This window comes from Hevea brasiliensis, chromosome 13, assembly GCF_030052815.1.
Source record: "Hevea brasiliensis isolate MT/VB/25A 57/8 chromosome 13, ASM3005281v1, whole genome shotgun sequence".
Taxonomy (NCBI): domain Eukaryota; kingdom Viridiplantae; phylum Streptophyta; class Magnoliopsida; order Malpighiales; family Euphorbiaceae; genus Hevea; species Hevea brasiliensis.
This window is the reverse complement of record NC_079505.1, coordinates 51,717,590-51,727,930: the sequence shown is the minus strand read 5'-3', so window position 1 is coordinate 51,727,930 and position 10,341 is coordinate 51,717,590. Positions and strand designations below refer to the sequence as shown.

The window sequence follows — 10,341 nt, the reverse complement described above, 5'->3', positions numbered from 1 at the left end:
GGTTGCATGTTCCCTACAGCCAACTATCTCACCAAAGAAGTTAAATCAGAAATTTGTTTCTCAAGGTTAGATGTACTTAACTCATTAACCTTCATGGAAGTGTGATCCATTCTCATTCCAAATTGCTGAGAATTTACTACCATGTTAGCAATCAGTCTCTTTGCCTCTTCTGGTGTCTTATCAACCAAAGCTCCTCCACTAGCAGCATCTATCATACTGCAGTCCATTGGTAGAAGTCCCTCATAAAAATACTGAATCCCAAGCTGCTCACTTATTTGATGATGGGGACAGCTTGCACACAACATCTTAAATCTCTCCCAGTACTCATACAAGCTCTCTCCATTATACTGCCGGATGCCACAAATTTCTTTTCTTATGTTGGCAGCACGGGAAGCAGGAAAATACTTCTCTAGAAATATCTGCTTCATCCCATTCCATGAGTTGACAGATCCGAAAGGAAGGTAATATAACCAATCCTTAGCTGTGCCCTCCAGTGAGAAAGGAAAAGCTCGAAGCTTGATTTGATCCTCTGAAACTCCTTAAGGTTTCATGCTGGAACACACAACATGAAATTCTTTTAAATGCTTATGTGGATCCTCACCTGCAAGACCATGAAACTTAGGCAACAAATGGATTAGTCCAGATTTCAACTCAAAAGCAACATTTAAAGCAGGGTATTGGATACACAAAGGCTGTTGGTTTAGATCAGGAGCAGCCAACTCTTTCAAAGTCCTAGCAGCCATGGTTTCATTTTTAGAATTTGACTCTGAATCCGAATCCAAACCCAAACTTAGCTCCTTTGGAGATTGGACTCCTTCAGATGTACTCAGAATTAGCCTACCTTGCTTAGTTAATTTTCTCAACTGGTTAGCTATTTTTTCTACTTCTGGATCAAAGATCAACTCACCAGATTGAGAAATTCTTATCATAAACAAAAAGAAATCAAAGTAAAAACAAAAAAATGCCTCAAAACCCTAGAAAACAATGGAATTTCGCCTCAAGAGGGTGGGGCCAAAGAATCCTATGGATTGATTAGTCTTGATCAGAGCGTCGTTTCCTTCAAAATAGGTATGGGCCGCCCTCCAAATTCAACCAAAATCCTTAATGAACAGAAACAATAAACAGTAACACCATAATTATTTTTTTTTTAAAACCTGAAAATAGCAACACTTCACAAACAGAGTTAATAACAGAATATCTAACACCAAAAACACGAAATCAAATAAACTTCAATCCCCGACAACGGCGCCAAAATTCTTGGTGGGTGTCGAATCCACCAGAAATTAAATTAACTGAAATTACCAATTATGAAATATTTTCTGTAGCAAATGGTAAATCCAGGTCGAACCCTAGAGACTAAATTATTAAATTTTGTGCACTAGTGTAATGGAAAACGGAAATAAAGATTGGGGTTGGGGGGGGGGGTTTGTAAAACAAAATCAGAAGAAATTAGAAATTCAAGAACTAAATATTAAAATCTCAATCTAAACAAACTTCAGTCCAAGGTAATTCGCATTACAATGCATTGATTTGATCATAGACAAAAGAAATACAATTATCTCTTATTGAATACTTAACGTAGATTTACCAAACAGCGAGGTAAACCCCTGACTTCCCTATACTCATCAATTCGAGCCCAGCATTCTTATTGACTCTAATTATTAACTAAGTTGGTATTAAGCAATCCTCATCAAATTAATAACTACTTTAAGAAAAAGAAGTAGTTAAGCTGAACAACAATTTATGAAGCATAAATCATTTAATCCGCCCTATTGTTTCCTTAGGTTATTATCGAAAACTGGGATCATAATCAATAAAACCTAATTGCTACTTATGTTCAATCTTACACAACAATTATGGATTATGAAGATGAACTAGCAATTGATCTCATCAAACAATCAACTAATAAGCCTTTTTAGCAAATCATTCAATAGATGAAAGACAAATAAATCAGATAACAATAGATATTCAAAAACAAATAAATTAAATTAAGAACCTGGTCTCACAAATCAAGCAAACGAACTTGAATCCCTTGAACTGAATGAAAACTTAGCCACTCATAGCTTATAGAAAAATAAAAGAAAAATAAAGAAGAATTCTAAAAGATAAATGGAGAGGCTGCTGAATGATTTTTGGAGGCGTCTTAATGCCCTTCTATTTATAATAAATGGTCTAGGGTTAGGTTTTTAGAATTTCTGTCAAAAATTGGAACTAGAGCAGAATTAGGAAACTGACTGTTGACGGGTACACGGCCCGTGTATCACTACACGGCCCAAGGCTGTGTAACCTACTGGAGCTGAATGGGCATGTTTCGCATGGGCACAGAAAGTTACACGGGTCTCCAGGATTTACACTGGTCAAGTTACATGGCCGGTGTACTTTGTTTCTTCCTCATTTCTCTGGATTTCTTCTGGCAGAAAGTTACACGGGTTTCCAAGATTTACAAGGGTCAAGTTACATGGCCCGTGTACTTTGAATCAACCACGCTTCTCAATCCTTCCTCCTTTCCAAGCTTCCTTCCACACTATATTGTTACAGAAGTTCACCAAAACCTGAAAAATACAGCAAGAGTCAAATTTCTCTATTTAACACAATTATTTCAATAACTCTCTAAACATATACCTAATAGATAACTATACTGAACCAACTGAATTAAACATAAAAACATATTAAAGACACTAAATATGATGGGAGTAAAATTAATAAATTATGCACTTATCACCTTTAAATAGTAGTAAATATGATGGGGTACAGTTAGCTTCCAATTTTCGCTATACATGATTAAGCATACCATTATCGTGACCTCAAAGCCAAATATCTAGGTTTATCGATTAATAGCTCTCTTTCCCATATAATTTATTGAATTTACCCGTTGACCCTTATCATACGCCTTACAAAGCAAACTACGTAATCCCCTGTACTTGAGATTGTTACTTCCATAGGTAGATTAATCAAATTCTTAATCATAGCATGCACCCTTGCTCGTTGTTGTCTACTAACAATCCTTTTTGGAGTTAGCATTATATGAGCCATGATTTTATCTAAGAAATAAATAAAAGGGAGCGCAAATAAATAAATAAGAAACACATCATAATGCAACCAGTGTGTTCAATTATGCAATGAATGAAGTTATTTATTATAAGGATGAATTAAAAAAAGTTAACGAGAGCAGGATAACGGTGAGTGAAATTATGAAATGGGGGTGGAACAATTACTGGGATGCTATTCAAAGTAGTGTGTCAGGAGCAAGATGCTATTTTTAACAGCGTGCAAAGTAGGGACGCTATTATTGTCAACGTCCATGCACGGATGTAGGGATTCCCTGTTGCTCAGTCACATTAAGTAAATATTATAAGCAGTCATGGCAGTGATATTCGTTGCTTACTGAAGGTGGTGGCAAGGTGGAGACTTAAATTGACAATTTAAGTCTAGAAATTGATCATAATAGCATCCCTTGCCTACACGTTGATAATAATAGCATCACACTACTTCAACAAGTAACAAAGCTCACTGCCATGACTGCTATTGATATCTTTGATGTGACATGCATCCCTACCTAGACGTTGGCAATAGTAGCGTCCTAGCTTTGCACGCTGTTACAAATAGCGTTCTGCTCTTAACACGCTACTTTTTCTAACTAGAGTATGTCCCACTACTTGTAACACCCCTATTTTATAAATTCTCTCACCCTCAACCTTATCTCGTTAATTTTTTTTAATTCATCCTTATGGTAAATAGCTTCATTTAATGCTAGCATTATCATTCAAAAACAAACACATCAAAAGGCAACAATTCATATTTATCAATGCATTACATATATCTTACAATCAAAATATATAAAGATAAAGTTAACATTGAACTGTACTTAACCTAGCAACATGGTGGTAAGCAATGTGGGAGATAATGTACAAAATCACTATCATCGTCGTCACTAAAATCAGAAACGTTATCATCTTCCATGTTTAAGGTAGCTTTAGGTACACTATTAACTTTATCCATATTTATGAATGGCATTCATTGTTTGTGAAATAGTTCAAGACAATTATTCATTATCTCATTCAGCACACAATTGTGCTTTAACTTTCTTGATACCTTCAATTGAATTCCTTTCTACCTTAGCTGATCGAACCTTGGGGATGGGTAAATCATGAAATCTACAATATGCTTCAAGTTCACAACATGTCTCCCATAATCTATCCCATTCATGCTATACAGTGATTGTAACTTAGATTCTTTGAATGCTAACCTATAAATATATGGTTTGTGAATCCTTGTTGGAGACATGCATAATACTTCAAATTGACAAAAGCTCTTTTATGACCATACCATGTACATCCATTAGGGTCTGTATATTTGCCCACTATATTTTCATATGCATTTTTATTTAAAGTGGTTGGATGACTCTTATGTGATAAAACACTTAACTTCTTTCTATGCATTAATCCTTGTTACATTTACACACATAAAATGAAAACATTAAAATAAAAATAGTGTGCAATAATTTTTAGATTGAGAAAAAATAATTGGAGGATTTGTTCAATACATTAGTATTTGAAAAGAGTAACATAATTAATTAATGGTGCTCTTTCACACGGGACAACTCTTTTTTTTATATCCTTGTTCTCGACAAAGCGAACAATGGATTTTAGATGTCTCCCTAACTTTTCCATTCACCCTCCAATCCATTTCATTCTTCTTCCTTAATGAATTTGTTCTTCCTTTAGACCTTTTTTGAGTTGGGTCAGGTACAAGAATTAGATCATTATTTGTTGGCTAATTATCATGATGCCCAAATGCATGAAACTGCCACTCATAGCACTTAAGCATTCTCTCCAATGTATAATAATTTGAAACGTATTGCTCATAATTAATTGACATTGATTGGCATGCTACTATCACATGGGAACATGGAATATGTATCTCTTGAAACTTCCCACACATGCATGTCCTTTCATGAAGTTTGACAACGTGCTTCTTTCCAGATCTACCCTTCCAAACTTCAAATTCACCACAATTGTTGTTAGACTAAGTGAGTTTGCTGCATTAAAATTTTCACTTAAAATTTAATGACATTTCGATATTAATTTGAAGCCCAGTTGTAGTTGCTCGTGGAAAAATATACCGTTTTCTACCATTACAGTTACTGATAATGCACGGATCCCCTTGAGCATTCCATTAACCAACTCAACGGCATTGGTTGTCATGGAGAGATACCGTTTCCCTCCATTATGAGAATGTGTCCATTTTTTCAAAGGTATCTTTTCTGGCCCATTCAAACTTGTTTGGATGCTCGCTCTTAATTGTGTTCATGACCTCATAATTTTTTTTTTTTAATTTGGTGGCCTATTTGTCACACTTTACCCTTCTGTAAGGCATAACATGATCCCATAGTATACCTAATGAATTACCGAACTTCACCTAACGATAATCCATTAAATATACTAAAAGGGATTTTAGCGTATCAATTTCATTTTTAAGTTTGGCATGGTGAGAAAATCAATAGTGAAATATAATTGATTCAAATTGATGTTATAAAATTTATCTGGAAATAATTTAGCATTTTTAAAATTTTATGAAAATTTTGCGTGGTGACGGCTAAAAATTCAATAAAATAGTTCTTCTAAACCTGTAAAAATCAATTCATAAAAATATATCTCCCACCATTCAACACAATCAAACTCAAGTCATCACATTTCTTTCCATCAACCCCAAGCAATAGTTTTCATCTTATAAACATAACTCAAATGAATATGCTTATACAAAGATACAGGCAAAAATACATCAAAATATTATTACAATTTTGATATACAACTACTCATTTGTCTTTATGTACATATATATGAAGTTACATCAAAATGCATATACAAGAGGGTATACCTAATATATACCTGAAGCTATATCTATAACACCCCTATGTTCGGTAGTGCGTTCTACTGTTTTGGTGACCAGTGTCTGTTCGGACAGCTATAATGCTTGGAATTATATTTAAATATTAGTGAGGAGACATAAAATAATGAAATACAAGAAAGGAAAATACAAGAAAAACAAAGGAAAAATAATAGCAATGAAATGTAACCAAGTTAAACGAGCAGAAAATCGTAGCGATGGGTGACCGCATTGGGAAGTTGCGGTGTGGACCGTTGACTAGCCCTGGACTGCGGGGAACCTTGAAAAATATTTTTAAGACTTAAATAAACATCTATTGAAGTATAAATGTTATTAGAAATATCAAAGAAAAATTAATTAATTAGTACAAAGAAAAACCAGAAATCGAGAAAATGACAAAACTCGGTGTTACCGAAAAATCAGAAATGCAATCCGAATAGAGACATTGTGGTCATTTGACATCCCGAGTTGCCTTTTGACCTAACTGTCCAGTAAAAATAAATGATATTAAACCTTGAAAATATCATGAAAATTAAAGTGGTGGTACATAATTTAAATAATAAAAGAAATGAGGCAAACTTGCAAAATTGGAATAAACAACCATTATAATTTCCATTAGTGCTCCACTAACCTCAACCTTTGGACACCTAAAGGGGCGCTTGGAGCACCAGGAAGTCATCTTTAACCTTACCTTGCAAACCAGCCGAAGCTTCCAAGGAGAATCCTCCATTGCCGTCCACACTCCAAGCTTGAATCCACCATGATTAAACCATAAAAACCTCAAGTGCCTTCATTAAACTTGACCACCACACCTTGGGTAGCACTTAGGGAACAAGAAAGAAGGAATTTGGTGGATTTTTGAGGAAGTCCATAAGAGGTAAGTGGCCATTCTTCATCCTTTCTTTGTTAAACTTTGAGTTGATGTTGTGGTGAGTTGATTTATTGAAGAATTTTGAAGTTTTGATGAGTTAGGTTGAGCTCCATTTCAGTAGCCATGGAAGTTTAATATGTTAACTTGTTTTCTTCATGTATTTGGTGATTTGGGGTATTGATTTAAATGTTTAATTGTATTGAAGTTGAATTCTATGTATAAAGTTTGAATGGTAAGCTTGAAAAGTGAAAATGGAAGTTGATGTGTACGTGTAATTTTTTGGCAGCCTCATGATGAAGATTGAAGTGTTTAAATTCATGAAAAGGTTGTTGAATTATGGTACTAGAAGTGGCAGCTTATGTGTATGATTGAGTAGAGAATAAATGTGTAAATTGATGATGGATGTAATGTGTAATATTTAGAAAAGTTTATGTGTCTATATTGTAGGGTTTGGACCTTGTGAATTATGGTTGCATTTGGTGCATTGTGAAATTGTTATAGTCTGTCCAAGTTGACCTATAATGTAAGGTAATGAATGGTTATGCTTAGTGCCAAATGCAGAATAGTGTGGGAAAGTGAAGATGTAGTTGGTAAATATGTGTTTGGTTTGGTGTTTGAAAGGCATGTAGAGGGCAGTGTGCAAATAAGCCTATAACCCTAAGTGTGTGACTCCAATTTGTAACACTCCTATGTTCGGTAGTGCGTTCTACTGTTCCGGTGACCAGTGTTGTCCGGACAGCTAGAATGCCTAGAGCTACACTTCGATATGAGTGAGGAGATATAAAATAATGAAATACAAGAAAAGAAAATATAAGAAAAACAAAGGAAAAATAATAGCAAAGAAATGTAACCAAGTTAAGCGAGCCGAGAACCCTAGCGATGGGTGACCGCACTGGGAAGTCACGGCGTGGACCGTTGACTAGCCCTGGACCGCGGGGAACCCTGAAAAATATTTTTAGGACTTAAATAGACACCTATTGAAGTATAAATACCATTAGAAATATCAAAGAAAAATTAATTAATTACTACAAAGAAAAGTGAGAAATCGAAAAACGGACAAAATCGGTGTTACCGAAAAATCGGGAATGCAACCCGAACTAGGGCATTGTGGTCATTTGACACCCCGAGTTTTTCTTTTGACCTAAATGTCCATTAAAAATATATGATATGACACTTGAAAAATGTTATGAAAAATTAAATTAGTGGTACCTAATGTAAATAACAAAAATGAGAAGCTTAATGTGGGAAAACTTGATTATTTAATTAATTAAACTAAGAGTGAGTGGAGGTATAAAAGCACTAAGGGACATGTGTATGTCCACTAAGCCCTTCATCTTCAACCTTCACCTCCTCCATGCCGAAATGAAATCCTTCAAAACCTCTATAGCCGAAATTGTGAAAGCTTCATAAACCTCCACCATTTCTAACTCAAACACCAAAGTCACTTCATTAATTTTGATCCCCACATCACAAGGAAGAAATTGATACTAAATTCAAGAGATTTTGGTGAAGATTTAACAAGTCCCCACAATAGGTAAGTGTTTAAATTGCTTTCTTTCTTAAGTAAAGTTTATGGGAAGCTTGAGATAAATAAATTAATGAAGAAATTTTGAGGTTTTGGTGAGTTATTATTATGTACTAGTTTAGGCAGCCATGGTAATTAAAGTGCTTGAATTATTTTCACATGAAATTGATGGGTATTGATGTTGATTAAAGTAAATAAAAGTTTTAGTAGGTTAATTATTGGTGTATGTTAAAGTTGAGCACTTGAGTTGGAAATTATGTTGAGTTTAAAATTCTATGCGTGATTGCCTAAATGGACAGCCATGGAATTGTATACTAAATGAACTATGCCTAAATGGACAGCCATGGAATTGTATACTAAATGAACTATTCTTACATGTATTGTGGAGAATTAATGTTGACTAATGTGATTTAAGATTTTAGTAAGTTAACTTCATGTATATGTGATGTTGGACCAAGTGGAAAATTGAGCTTGAAAGCAATTATGGGAGGCTTTACAATTTGGCAGCTTGTTAACTTCTTGAAGAGTGCTAGAATTCATGAAGTTGTTTAATGAATTGTGGTCCTAAAGTTTGCCAAATGTGTATGTAAGTTAGTGGTGAAATTATATGTTAAGATAGTGGAGAAGTTATTTGTTATGGTTAGGTGATTGAATTGTTGTAATTGAGCTTGAAAAATTCTGCACTATATGGTGCATGTTGAGTGTGATTGTAAGCTGCCAAAATGACCAACAATATGTTGTGAAATATGTTTAGGTTATGGTACAAACCAAAATTGGCATGAATGTGTAGTTTGGTAAATGTTAAAAGTGACCTTTGATGAGTATGAACAAAATGCAATAGGGCAGTTTATGTTTTGGGCTTAGAACCTTAAGTGTGTGGCTCCAATTGGTATGAGACCAATTGGAGGTGAAACTAGGCACAAAAAGTGCCAACTTTCATGAAGGAAGCTTACCAAAATTCTGCTTGTAAGGTAACTTGAAAAGTGACCAAATCCGGATTAGTGCAATTAAGGCCTGAAAATTGACCATTTGGGCAGCAGTTAGTTTTTAGGCCATAACTCACTCAAAACAGGTCCAATTGACCTGAAATTTTGACCATGAATATTTAAGACCTATATCTACAAGTCTTATGAAGACACCAAAGCCCAGAAATGACCATAGACAAGTCAAAAAGCTTGCACAAGTTCGGGTCCAAAAACTGGCCGAACCTAAAATGACCTAAAATGACCTAAAGTGACCAATTTTGATGCATTTTGACCAGCAATAGTAAAATGACCATAACTTGGTCTACATAACTCAGAATGACCTGAAATTTTGCCCTGCGTGCAATAAGACATAGATCTACAAGTTTGTAGTTTCGACCAAAACCCGAAAATCGAGTAAACTAGGTCGTCCGGTTAGGTCAAACTAGTATCCTGGAATCCAGCAAATTGCAATAAAACACAATATACATGGAAATAAATTGGGTAACATGTACCAACCCTAAAAGACTATTGAATGTGACATATTAGTAACATTAAAACCTAATTTACCTAGAAAGCATCGAGGGTCGACATATTAGGTTGACTAAGCAAATAATAGAATTCAGTGAATTAATTATCAAGCATTATCGTTAGAGACAGTTTAAATGAGTACTGAAACACTTCAAATTGTGTTTCTCAGTTAGCAAAGACTCAGGGAAAGGGAAGGAAACACTGAGTCAAGGCCGGGAGACAGTTATCAGAGGTTTGTGCACAATAGTTATTTCTTTTGAATTTTTCAATTGAAATAAATTATGACTATTTGTATATTATTGTTTTCAATTATGGAAATGTGTTTGAATGGATACTTATTGCTTGAAAAGCATTGTAAATGGTTTGAAACTGTGGAAAAATTGATTTAGTGTGATTTGTGAAAATTTGAAGTTAATTATGAATTCTGTTGCCATCTTGTGAATGAAATTTTGACTTTGGAAATTTATTGGATTTCTCACGAATCATTTGAATAAAATGTTTGGAATTAATTTTGTGTTCACACTTAGCATGACAGTATCACATTATTCCTCCTCCATTTATGGGGT

General features: G+C 34.6%; 1 non-coding gene across 1 annotated transcript; it reads left to right on the top strand.

Moving 5' to 3' along the window:
- Positions 1–273: 273 nt before the first annotated feature.
- On the top strand, positions 274–380 carry LOC131172270 (small nucleolar RNA R71). Its single transcript, XR_009142752.1, has one exon. It is a non-coding gene; the product is annotated as a small nucleolar RNA R71 (small nucleolar RNA).
- The last annotated feature ends 9,961 nt before the right edge of the window (positions 381–10,341 follow it).